Source organism: Paramisgurnus dabryanus, chromosome 10 (genome assembly GCF_030506205.2).
Source record: "Paramisgurnus dabryanus chromosome 10, PD_genome_1.1, whole genome shotgun sequence".
NCBI lineage: Eukaryota > Metazoa > Chordata > Actinopteri > Cypriniformes > Cobitidae > Paramisgurnus > Paramisgurnus dabryanus.
In genome coordinates this window covers 28587633-28601805 of record NC_133346.1, presented here as the reverse complement: position 1 = coordinate 28601805, position 14173 = coordinate 28587633, and the positions used below count along the sequence as shown (strand labels likewise).

At 37.3% G+C, this 14173-nt stretch overlaps 1 protein-coding gene across 1 annotated transcript in view; it reads right to left on the bottom strand.

The window, feature by feature from the left end:
• tln1 (talin 1) overlaps positions 1–7398 on the bottom strand; it is a 76505-nt gene extending 69107 nt beyond the window's left edge. Inside the window, exon 1 of the mRNA XM_065240548.1 lies at positions 7248–7398. The gene's annotated coding sequence lies outside the window, so the exon portion shown is untranslated. The remainder of the gene's footprint in view (positions 1–7247) is intronic.
• Positions 7399–14173: the final 6775 nt, after the last annotated feature.

The following is a 14173-nucleotide window of genomic DNA, read 5'->3' as shown; positions in this document are numbered from 1 at the left end:
ATTCTTATCGGTACTTTGGCCAATGTAAACATTTGATCACGAACCTATGTTCACATGATTAAGTTAATTATGTGTCTGCATTTCATTATTACAAATTAATTTCTGGATATCATTTCTAAATATTATACATATATTTATTAATGCACCAGCGTGAAAGCTGCAGAAAAAATACTCTAAATAGGATATTTAGGCTAAATAAATGTTTACATGCTGATTTTTCTTTATTTGGGATTTTAAAAAGAAGTAGAAAATATGTTGAATGCATAACGTTCAGCATTTCTCCCAAAAGAAATCAACAGAATTTCAACGTAAGGTAAGCAAACCAATTAGGGAGATTGTACATTTATTTTAAATGACGTGAACAATGTTGATTCAACATGATTTTAGCATACATGCCTGACGTTGATGCGGCAACCACCAGAGATGATGGTTGAATTTTGCAGGCTGCGACCTTCTAAGGACGTATTTTAAGACCGATTGCGTCACAGCAGCGCGACTTGAGGCTGTGACTTGTGTTAATATTATTCTGTTTATGTTGCGTATTTCTAAGGTTGATTAATTTTATATACTGTTGAATAGTTTAATCTACATCAACGTGTCATATTTTCTAAAATAAATGAATATTTTTCTGATTCCATATTTATTTAAATAAGTCAGAAACGTCTCCGCTGTGTCCTGCTGACAGGCGCGGTGGGCGCGTGCAACAGGTGACGCAAATTATAGGTCCTCTGAGGGTTAGACTGTCTCATTTCAGTTCTCTTCGCGGACTTCTGAGGCTGCCACCTTGAAAGACAGAGTGCTCCCCTTTTAAGGTTGTATGCTTAGAAGGTCGCAGCCCTTGAATTGGGACACAGCTTCTTTCTGCACGTAATACACTTTTGAAAGATGCTTTGACAGATTGCTTGTGTTTCCGCCCTTACATGCAAACATCTTGTTGCACTTACCTGTATGACAACGAGCGTTGTCTGCATCAACTCTAGTGAAGTATAATCACACTTTTGAATGTTTTGCTCTATCCGCCATCGTCACTCTTTGTATTAAGCGGTAGTTTTCGTGCTGTTATGCGTGTGCGTGCGCCGCGCTCGTTGTTGTGGTTGTGTTTGACAGACAGCCAGCCTCCGCGGCGCGCATGAGACATCTCGCAGATCTCACAGACAAACGTCTTAATTGCAAATTAGAAATGTTTGGTGAGATAAAATGTGCACGAAAACATTATTAAGCAAGAATACATAGTACATTTATTTTTATTTTTTTCTCCAGGACCGAAAGCAGAACCGATAGCGTCAGATCTTACTGATACTACGGTCTTTCATAATTTAGCCCCGGGGCCAGTTTAATACCGGGTTTCGGTACCCATCCCTAATCACAACACGAGATCTCGCGTAGACAGAGCAGTACATCAAATCCATCCAAAATTCAAAAATTAAGAAAGCTGCTAAAACCATTTATTTATGCTCTATCTTTAATGTATTTATTATACCATATACTTTATCATTTAACTACCCCTAGCTATGTTCTTGTCTATTATTTGTTTTTTCTATATAATGACTTTGTAATGTTTGTATTGCAAAGATTTAACAAAGGATAAAAACACGAGATCTCGCGAATTCAGGTATGATCATGCGATAAAGTCATGGCTCCGCCCTGTGGAGCTGTCCGGCATCCGTCAAAAATAGAAGCTCTGCGTATTTGTGCCGGAGGGCTGCGGATGGCCGGAGCTGTGACGAATTCAGAGCGCAGTCAGTGGAAATACACACATTGACTTGAATGGAAACCGATTGACTCCGCCGCCGTTCCGCAACGGATCCGCAGCCGTTCCGCAGTCGGTGGAAATCCGGGGTTACGCTGCATGGTGTTCAGGATGTCATGATTTTAAATGATAAAGGAAACTTGTAGGGCTGTATGTTTGTGCGTCTTTCTCTGTCACTTAAAATGTTTAAAACATGTTTGCTGCATTTGCGCGTCTCTCACTCTGTGCTGGTTAATTTGATTTTCAGCCAAACACCAAAAATGTGTTTTTTGCTAATTTCATTCCCGAACATTTGGTGTATTTGTATTGATGAACCTTCTCATGGATTAGGAGAAAATTATATCAAACCACATTCCCCTGGCCAAGATCCCACACAAACAGGAAGTCTTCAGTTGCTTTTCCGTCATATGATGGTCTTCCATGAAGCTATCAAAGTCATGCAGCTGTTATCTCTTTCTAACACAAAGACAACATCTGCTACTACACATACACTGACAATCTCTGTCACACTAACTGTCACATTCTCAAGAAGACTATTGCTGTCACAACATAACAAATGCTGGAATGCTTTTAATTCTCAGACATACATCTACATAAAGTACATTTAAAGAGGCAGTTACCAGAAAAAAGAGCCAGTATTTATTCATCCTTTTGTTGAACTATCCTACTATGGCTTTACTTGTTCAGTGAAACCAAAACCAAAACCAAATCGACCTCGCTTGAGGTTTGCCTTAAAATCTTGCAAGCTATGGTGTTTGTCAGTTCCTAATTTACAGAGTAGTTTTGACATTTAAACTAAATTATCTATAAAAACAATAACAATTGTGTAGATAACTCTGTTTCTCTATTTAACTTTACCTTGCTTTAGTGTCCTGGAAAATTCATTTGATCTCAGTCAAAGATATTAAACAAAAAGGAGGATCTCTCTACAAACAAAGAGATCAATTGGACAACAATATATCACTGCAACCAGCCTCCTCACTGACTAAAACTACAGACTGTTCTTATGCTGTGAACAGTCATTGTCAGAGCCAGGTTTTCAATCTGTCCACCATCGTTTAATTAGACTATGACCATTTTGGAGACTGAGGCAATAAGCCGGGGGAATAATTTCTCATGCCTTAGGAATAATAGTACAGAAGGTGATTTGACCAAATATGGCTGCTTCCAAATACTGGCAAGAGACCCATTCGCCTAGAAACAAACCATCAGTCCAGATCTCCTAAACTGGAGAGAGTGTAGACCATTACACACAACATAAATCCAGCACCAGTCACCAGTTCACCTCACATGGCCAAATCTATTAAACACACTGGGTCAAACTGGAGAAACAGTAAGGTAGTTTTAAAGATGACATTGATAAACTGACATAAACAATAAAAGAATAAAGCATCTGAAAGACTATTTTAAAAGTCTTAACAGGTGTCACACATAGGGCTGGGCTGTATGACGGTATATTCCGTTACAGTGAAATAAAGTGTCAGACGAAACAGACGTTTGTATTTCGTGCATATCGCGGAATGTAAATAAGTGACGGAGAAGTGTAAAATTTTTCCACTTCTAACAAATAATTTCTGTAATTTTATAATAAGTGCCAGTGAATCTACCGCGGTATATCATTCACTCTCTTTCTAAAACAGACTTCAAGGTCATTGCCTCATAGCACCCGCATATTTATAATATCTCTATTTAGAGATATGTATCTCAAATACAGGTATTTATCCTGTCTGTAGGTTTGTACATATTTTCATACCTGTTCATTTTACATATTGCCTATTTTTTATGTACTGTATTCATGAATAGATGTCACAGCACATGAAACATGCAATAGAATGCATTTTTGGCTTATGGGTTGTTTGAATTATTTCAGAGACAAGTCAAACATCCCTAAAATTAGACATTTTGTGCTTAATAATGAACTAATGCATGTACCTACACCAAACTACATGTCACATTGAAAATCTGTACAGCTGAATGCATATAAATCACTAGATGTGTACTCCACATGAAGTCTTAAACCTTCAAAGTTTCTACCTGCTTTATATATGCACAAACACAGACACAATGTCTCGTGATGTAGGCTGATAAGAGTTTGCTGGATGTACAGGTCATCATCCACTCCTCCACACTTCTCTTAGATGGAGTACAAAGAAACTTTTCTTTCTCTGAAGCCCACCGCGATACTACATCGTATGCCATCAATGGCAAGCTTGTTATATGGGTGGGTTGGGTGTAGAGAAGCCTGCTGTTAACTGTATTGAGCAAGTCTGCACACAGACCTGCTGCAGCATTATTTACACCCCTTACTCGACTGCAGGCTGTGTGTGTGTATGCTGAACTGTAATAAAACCCATTACTAACATGTCTTCCTAACAATCTTTTTTACAACAGTGGGAGACAGAAATCTTAGGGGGCGCGCACACCAACCATTTAAACGCGGCTAAAAAAGGCAAGCGAACACCGACTGTATGCGCTTGTCAGCTTTTTCAAGCTGAGCACTTTGGTTTCTATAATATTTCTGCTTTGTTTATCAGTCGTTGAACGATGCGCCAGATTGTTGTTGTGATATTTGTCCCGGCCCTCCTCCGCTGTGTGCCGGCGCTCAGCTTGGACAAACCCGTCAGCTACTGGTGTTTCTGAAAATTGCGGCGCTTCCATTGGAAACAATTGAAAACATACGCTGGCTGCAGGCGTAAACGCTTTTGGTGTGCATGCTACCTTATTCTGGGAGTGCTCAAACTTTTCTCTCTGTTATGTGTGGAATCAGGTATATTTTAAAATAATTTGCTGAAGTATCAAATATCATACGCAAATAACTATTATTTATTCAAGATATCCACAGAGACCTGTTATGAATTAACAATGATGTTTACAGGTAAGGTGGTGTAAGAAAATAAAGACACATGCAAGTATCGCAACATTTTGTTTGGCAATACTGTACGATTCTAAAAAAAAAATGCAATGTTGTTTTTCTTCATACAAGATTCATGACAGTTGTTTCATCTCTTATTCCTGACATAATTTTTTATCATGATTCATGCGTGAACACACCCAAACCATCAAGTCTGACCATCTAGACCGCTCTGAAATGATGCATTTATGGGTGGTTTCCCGGACAGTGGTTAGCTTAAAATAGGATTAGGCCTTAGTTTAATCATAAAATATAACTAGTTTTAACGAACATGCCTTGCTTAAAACAAAAAAAGGGTACTGATGTATTTTAAGATATGTCAGTGCAAGTTGTTTTTAGTTTGTACACCTCTTACATTTATTTTTAATGTAGGACTAATCTAATCTCTGTCTGGGAAACCACCCCTAGATGTTTATTAATTCACTTTTTTTGAGTAATGTATGCTTCATATTGACCTACAAAGCTTAAATGTTGACATTATGTTTTCGTTAAAAATGTGTCAGTGTCCGATTCATACATTTTCTCTATTTCCTTTCATTTTAAAGTGTGCTTTCATAAAGGAGGTTGTGGAAACATGCGAGTATCATAATATTTTGTTTGCCATTACTGTACAATTCTCAAAAATGCTATATCGATTTTTTTTCATGCCAGTTGTTTCGTTTGGAGTTTACATCCCAACCGCTAGATTCCATTCATCTTATCTCTAAACTTAAACAGGAAGTGACAGGAAGTAATAGTACAGGGGCGTGTCACTATACTATTCCTATGATGGTGTGTTCTCAAATGACAGCTTTCGTTAAATTATATCCTATTATATTCCTAAAATAGGAAATATCCCAATATATCGCCTTGGTTTATAGTATTGCGAGTAAATGCCCCTTAATTTCACTCAAATATAACATGCAGCAGCTTCCTCTAATCAAAGCTAAAACAGCATGACTGTGTGTTGAATTCAATTAAATTTATTTCTATAAGTCTTTTCACACTTTTGCATTTTAACAAAGCTGGTATAGGCCGTACAGACATATTTAAAAATGTATAAAACACATGGTAATAATGCAAAATACATTATAAGAATATGTACAAAATACTTTTTTAGGTGATCAGATTAATTAATCAGAATTAGACATTTTGTGGAGAAAAATAGAACAAAGAACAGCATTTCACTCATACATAAATGTTTTTATCTACAAATTTATTCTTCAATAGCTTGTCTTTTTGAACAATAACTGTATTAATCTAGGCCTAATACTGTATCATCCACAATTACATCTGTTTAAACATACACCGATGTAAAATAATATTCGGATCTGAATAAGCTAAACAACAGTGCAAACATATATACGCTGAATAATAATTCAGAATCAAGATTATTGACTTAATAAAACTTACATCAGCTAGTCTTATTGAAAGCCATCAGCATGTAGGCCTATAGTAAATGCAATAGGCACTCAGTGATTCTTTTAACTTACTAGTTCACAAATAAATGAACTGTCTGAAATAAACCAAGCTCCATGATATAATTGAACTGAATGCCTTGTCAAGCGCCTAACACACATCAGCAGCTATAGACTCAACACGTCACACAGCACATGCAATACAACTACACGCAATATGGGTCATTTTTCACAAAGTATAATCAGACAATTAGGTGTTGTAAGGAATCTACAGGATTTAATGTGCAACAACAGAATCGGATTCAGTTGTTTCAGCAGGCACGTTTGCATGTTACCACACCCGATCTTAGCTCAGTTATTTTATCCCTGAGGGCGCATAATCCTCCAGCACAACTTCCTCTATGAAAGCACACTTCAAAACTGATGTTACTTAAGAAAAGACAGACAATGTATGAATCGGACACTGACAGATTCTTTACGAAAACATAATGTCAACATATAAGCTCTGTAGGTCAGTATGAGGCATACATTACTCAAGAGAGGGAATTAATAAACATATAAATGCATACTTTCAGATCAGTCTAGACGGTCAGACTTTGTGGATTTGGGTGTGTTTACGCATGAATCATAGTATAAAATGATGACAGATATAAGAGACGAAATAAAGCATCAAGTCTGTAACGTTACTGCAGAAATAAGTGTAGGCCGCGTTTTTACTCAAGTAAAAGTTAGTTAACTGTTACAGTAACTTATCTCACACACTGACTTGTGCGCGCGTTACACTTCAAGCTTTAACAAAACTGTACAACACGATAAAGATTTGCTTAAATAGACTAACTTAAACGAACCGAGTGTCCTCTTTCTGAACTGTATAACGGGTAAAATGCCTCACATCGCTTCCGTTATAGACTGTACATTCTTGTCTCAAAATGTCAACTTAAACATGCACTGAATCATATATCGCACACTCGGTCTCTCTTCAACGTTATACTATTTTGTATCGAAGAATGGTTAAATATGGTGTTTTATTTAAATCAATCATCGTGATTATTGTTGGTTTTAACTCAAAAGCCGATTGTCGCCTCAGAAGGAAACTTCCCCACTGGAGAAAAACTTTAGAAACTCTAACGTTAGCAGCTTTAGCTGAAGTGATAAAACTTAGAGAGCGGAAGTAAGTTTTTGCTCTTACCTCAGATTTCTTCGATCTACAGTTGTCCACTTTCGGACAATTACCGATATAATAACTCTCCCAATCCCCCAGCAGAAAGTTCCTGTCGTGTAAAAGCTGGTATGTAACGTCAGATGTGATTTCTGCACCGTTGTGTTTAACTCCACCCTGCGCGCGAGCACGCACACGCGCGCGCAGCTGCCTCCCACATCACAACTTTCTTCGTGAATTGCTTTACGTAACTTTCAGTCTTGTTGGAATTGTTTGGTTGAGGTCTGCATACGTTTAAATAACGTCATTTGTGTACAATATTTTTTAGGAGCCTTTAACTTTTCATTTTAAGAGATTCGTACCGCTGTATTTCCTTTTCAAAGATGTTAGTTTTAAAGATGGTTGGTTGACGAAAATGTGAATTCAGCACCATCTTGTGATCAACGTATTATTTACACGCTTCAGTCGTACTAGTGTGGGAATACATTTCGAAGTCTTAGTAAAATAACTTCTTTTATATTAAATCATATTTAACTAAGAAAATTTTACCACTACATAAAAAACTTTTAAGAAAAAGGTTTATTCAGGTGTGTGATTTTGTTGTGGTGACACTGGGAGCCACCCTTTCACCAAAAAGTCTTCATGACCCATAATGAGTGGCTCATGAAGCCCAAAGCAAAACATCATGATATGATGGGATGGGTGAGAGGCTTTGGTGCCCTGCTGAAAAAACAGCATCAAACAAGCATGGACCAGCATGGGAATTATGCTGGTCTATGCTGGTTTAGCTGGTGGTCACCAGCATACCAGCACCAAAACACAACATATGCTGGTCTTGCTGGTATGACCAGCATGGGATGCTGGTGCTAATGCTGGTTTGGTGCTGGTTTAGCTGGTGCTAATGGTGGTTTGTTGCTGGTTTAACTGGTGCTAATGTTGGTGCTGATGCTGGTTAAGCTGGTGTTCACTAGCAAACCAGCACCAAAACACAACATATGCTGGTCTTGCTGGTATGCTGTTTTTTTCAGGGTGCACAGGGAAAACTGGGACTCACGTGAATGTCTTCAGCGGGGGCGAATCAATCCTAGGATTTTCTACTGGGGGCGCAATCTTATGCTGTGTATTTATAAGTACATGACATATATAACATTTTTTAAGTTCAATAGGCTTTTAAATAAGCAATAAACAGTGAAGACTAGTTCTAGACCAGTACTGTATAAATGTTAGAATGGTCTAAACTAAAAACAGTTTGCAATTACATATCTTAAAATACATCAATGGCATTGTATTACCTTAATATGCAAACATATGATATTTTGCGAGTTTGGAAAAACTACCTAAATATCCTAATCTAATCCCTGTCCGGGAAACCACCCCAATATGTATTAACTTTATTACTATATTAAAATAATTTTGAATTGAATTGAATTGAATTGAATGGCTGCCAATAGAGGGCAATTCACAAAAAAATGTAATAAATAAACAAAATGTCAAGTTTGTTAGGACTCTTTTTCAAAGAACACAACAAAAAGACATCACACACACAACAGCTGCTTAACAAAACTATTTATTTAACTAACATGAAAATATTTAGTGATAATCAGTAAGGTAGTCAGTATCCGCAGTTGCATGTCAGTAATACGAGTGTAAACAGTTCAAACAAATGCAACTACCACAATTGAAAACACAAGTCTATTTTAGAGAAAGATGGGACAGAACAAGAATTCCTTGAGTGTGGCGATGGTCTCCATGACCTTAGTATCAAAATGCGCAGATGGATGCCAACAAGCAACTCTCTCAAACTGTCTGAGAGAGAGAGACTATTTTAAAGCCTGTTAATTTGAACACATGTCAGCTATTCAACCGCAGTCCACCAGTCACCATCTGTAGCTCGGGGACAAACACAGTCACTGAGACATTATAAGTTACATAGACTTAACACAAATCTGTCATGATCCTGCCAGTCTGTCATAGTAGTTCAAAGTTCATGTGGCAGGATTGTGGCGGTACCCACTTTTTTGTGGTGGCACGTGGCCTTTTGTTTTGGGCTGTGTGCTGCTGTTTCTTGTCTCTGCCCCCGCCCCCTTGTTTCCTCGTTAAATATTCATTATTGGTTAACTCCCCTCACCTGACCTTCCCTCATTATCTTGTTTAGTTTTCCCTATTTAAAGGCGGAGTCCACGATGTTTGAAAAACGGTTTGGAAAAGGAGACGGGCCGACTACCAAAACACACTTATAGCCAATCAAATCAAATCAAATGCCGGGTTGCGTATGTGTGGGGCGGGTCTATCAACAGAAGGTCCAGATTCTATTGGGGTAGGGGCGTGTTTGTTTAGGCGATTTCAAATATCAACACTGGCTTTCAAACATCATGGACTCCGCCTTTAAGGCCCCAGTGTATTCTGACCTGTGCTGAATTGTTTTAGTTTGTTGGTTTGTCTTACAGCTGTCATTGTTAAAGCTCCCGTTCTTTCTGTGTTTTTGAAGCTTTAATTGTGTTTAAAGTGCGCAATTTAACCTGTGTTCATGTTTCACGTGTAAAAAACATGGTACTTTTCACACAATCTACTTATCTGTAGTGATGGTGAAATGAAGCCTTGTGAAGCACTGAGGCTTTTCCCTCAACTGTATCGCAAAAAGGTTCATTACTCGAAGCTTTTCAACACGTTGCACACTAACGACATCTTGTGGTCAGAAGGTGAACAGCTGCTTGTGCCAGATGACCTATTTTTTTGTTTCATGTAATAATTAACTGTGAAAACCACAAAAGCAAAGTGGTTTTGAACAAAATGTTTCTTCATGTGTTAATGTAGTAGGCTACTTAGAATATGTGAACAAATTTGAATGAATTTAAGCAAAAATAATAAATGGGACAAATTAACTTGTATAGAAACATTTGTATGAATCTGCTTTGATCAATACATGCAGCCTTATTTACATAAACTTTAGCCTTAGTCCTAAGCCTACGAGTTCAAAGGCATGGCTCATGTTGGAATATATAATCAAAATAAAACAAAAAAATTTATGGAATGGTGAAGTGCTTGTGAACTGGGAGATGAAAGTGCTTGTGAACTGGGGAGTTTTTATTTTGTGGGTAATTAAAGAAATTAGAGATTTTTATTAAGGAACAGAACTTGTTCAACAGGGGGCTAAGTCTATTTCTTTTTTTGTTTACTACTTCCCCTGCCTTTGAAAATATTCTCTCACATGGGACTGAGGAGGCAGGAGTGCATAAAAATTCCAGGGCAAGATGATAAAGATGTGGATAGACACCCTTTTGGGTCGCCCAGAAATGCAGGGGATCTTCTGTGCGTGGAATATTTGGATCACTTAAGTAGCGTTGCACTTCAACTGTAGCATCTGCAGTTGCATTTTTCATTTTTCTGGTTTCCACAACATGACTGTCCAGTAGATCCCACAGACCTAATAGACAGAATAAAGTTTTACAAATAAAAGTTTGATGGAATTTTATTCTCTCCAGTATAGCTACATGCATGATGCATGTGAAACACGCACACTCAATACAACAAACTGTACCTGAATGGGTTACATCACTGCCTGTGGCTTCTGTTGTCTCTGGTTGTGATAGGGGTATTTGAGAGGATGTGGATGGGGTGTTTTGGGCTGCTCTAATGACTGCAGCACATTCTGCTGTGAGACGTCTCACAGCAGTCTGTGCATTTGACTGGCTGCAGAAACCTATAGTTTTAAAGCGTGGATCAAGCAGAGTTGCCAGAGTCATGACGCTCATAGTCTCATATGTAGACAATCTCTCAGCAAGAAGTCTCATGAGGTTGTTGCACAATTGCACAGCCATCTCATCATGAACCTGTGAGCTCTTTGTAGTGATTGCATGCCTCAGCATTCTTATAAGAGGGATCACCTTTGAGCCTGACACTCTCTTCTCTTCGGACAATTCAGTGGAAGCCTCATTGAAATGACACATTACACCAAGACATTCATTTACTTTTTGGTACTCCTCTGAAGTCAAAGGTGTGAGGTTTGTCTTCAAAGTTACCAAAGCAGCACCTACTGGCTCCCTCTGAGCAAAGAGACGCTCTAACATGGTGTATGTGCTGTTCCAACGTGTATCGACTTCCTGAATCAACTTATGAGTTGGTTTGCCCATCTGATTTTGTAACACCAATAATCTCTCTCTTGCTGTTGTACTACATTTGAAATGAGCCACAATCTTCCGTGCCTTTAGTCTTATGTCCTCCAATCCCTGTGTTTGTTCTATTGCCTTCTTCACGACTAGGTTTAATACATGTGCTATGCAGTTTGTGTGGCGGAGCTTCAGTATGCTTGCACAGGCAATCATATTAGCAGCAGCATCAGTTACTAAACACCTGACTTTGTTTTGAATGCCCCACTCTTCAATCAAAGCTGACTTCACCTCTGCTATATTTTGAGATGTGTGACTGTTTGAAAATTTTCCCACCCCTAATAAAACTGTGGACAGTTGATCATTATCATTTATAAAATGACATGTCACTGCCAGATATGCATCCATATGAAGAGATGTCCACATATCAGATGTGAGGCTTACTGCTCTGGCCTTTTTCACCTCTTCTATTGCCTTCTCTTTGGCTTCCTTGTATTTATCCTCTACCATTCTCTTTAATGCCTGGCGGGAAGGAAGAGTGTAGGTTGGATCCAATAAACCTACAAACTCTTTGAAGCCTGCATCTTCAACAATTGAAAATGGCTGGTAATCTTTCACAACCATGTTGACCAAGGCCCCATCAATCTTTTGTTTTCTGATCCCTGCAATACAGTAAAGTATTTAAAGCATAACTATGCATTATTTAAGATATGTTTTCATAAAAAACAGCACTTAACCAAAAATTTACCTTGGTTGCCCGTAGCTGGTCCACTGTCACAAGATGTGTTCTCATGTTTAGCTCTGAAATGTCTCAACATTGAGGATGTGTTGTTACTATAAGAAAGCTGCTGAGAACAAATCAGGCACTCAACCTAAAGAAAGAGGTAACATAAATTAATTGTATTTTTTTCATATAGCCTACATGTATGCTTTTAATATATTTTATTATACATTGAATATGCATAAAATACTTTTGTAACTATTTATTCATATTACTATTACCCAATTTTTACAAATATTTATTATTTTTCAAATACTATTATTTATAATAATAATAATAATATAATAATAATAATAATAATAATAATAATAATAAGAAGAAGAAGAAGAAGAAGAAGAAGAAGGAGAAGAAGAAGAAAACATCAACAACAATGAGCTTACTTTATTTGTTGATACAACCTGAAAATGCTGCCAGACTTCCGAACGGCCTCTTTTCTTGGCAGGTTCCATTCTCAAAATTCAAAAGCGCTTACCCTCTGTTTCAGTCTCAGTTCACTATCGATCTACCTAAGTGCATGAGACTCGAAACCTGCGCAAGGGGTTCGCGCTACTTTTGAACCAGATTACGAAGCAGTCACGTGGTTGAGAGCGAAAACGAAGCTTCGGACGTCACTGATCACGTGGTTATGCCAAAACGAATCAAGCTCCGGTACAGTGCTTTACTGTGAGATGTTTCGTTTTTTTGATACAAGCTTCGAAGCCTCGGCGCAGAACGTCACATCACTACTTATCTGTATAGCGCTGTTTTCAGTGTCCTAAAAACGGGCAAATGTCTTCTATGAAGTCCCTCCTTCAGAGATGTGTAACTTGTGTAGTTTATTTAGTGTGTTGTGATTCGATAGCAGCTTAGCACTGACGACTGACGTATTCCTGTGGGTGGAGTTTAGTCAAAAAAACTTTTTCCTGACGTCATTAAAGCAGGAAGTAGAGGGCTGTTGTCCAAACTGGCCGTTCCCAGTAGGCTTTGAAAGAGGAATTCTATTAAAGAAAATATATTGCCTGGCAGTGAACTTTGAGCTTTATCATTTTACAGGTAATATTTATGCTATTATAGCAACATTACACACTAACTAGTGTTTAAAAAATGGGATCAGGAAGAAAGTGACCTTTAGGTCAATAGTAAATAGTAAAAAAATCTTGGCATAGTCTTGTTAATATTTTGTCTTTTGCCCCCATGTGGGCTTTTTCTGTTCAATAAACCCCTTTGAGTTCATCTTTACCTTGCACTTGGGTCCCGTTCCTGTGAAATCATGACATAAATTACTGCTTCACAACTTTTGCTAAAACATACACTCTCCCGACACTCTGAGGAGCGAAATCTTGCCGTCACTAGTGTTTTGAAGTCGTGAGGTCAAATTCAAATCTGACGATCAAGCATTTATCCATAATCCCTTTCTTGTTTCTATCTACAAGTCTCAATAAATTACACTGCTGAAAAACAATTCACATTTTGAAATTTGCTTCACTGCTAAAATCATAACAAATAAAATGTATTTCATTTCATAGATATATTTAAATTTTCCATTTTATATGCTTATAAAATGCTTTTATATGCTTTTATAACACTGTTTTACTGTATTCAACTACAATAGCACTACTGCTGTTGTTTTACAGTAGTCTACCGCAAATTCAAAACATACAGTAAATCACTATAAATTAAATGTTAATATCCATAATGCAATGCATATTACAGTAATGAACTGGAAAAGAAAATGATGGTGTTTGGGCATTTTGTAGAAAGTAGCTGTAGAAATTACAGTTAAGTCTAACAGTGTAAAATAAGTCTATTGTTAGACAAATATAACATTTAAGCGTAATTTATGATTAAAACAAGTAAAACAAATCTGCCAATGGAATAAGAATAATTTTCTTAAAATTAAGTGTTTATGAAAAAAGTAAACTTATTTCAAGAAAATTCTTAGTTTAGATTTGTTCTACCACTGAAACAATTTGAGACATTATTTAAAGGCCAACAAATTTCAAAGTGTTGCTTTAAATGCTTATTTATTTTCTTAAAATAAACTTAATAGATATCCATATATTTTACACAAAATTATTTTTAGGGTGTGC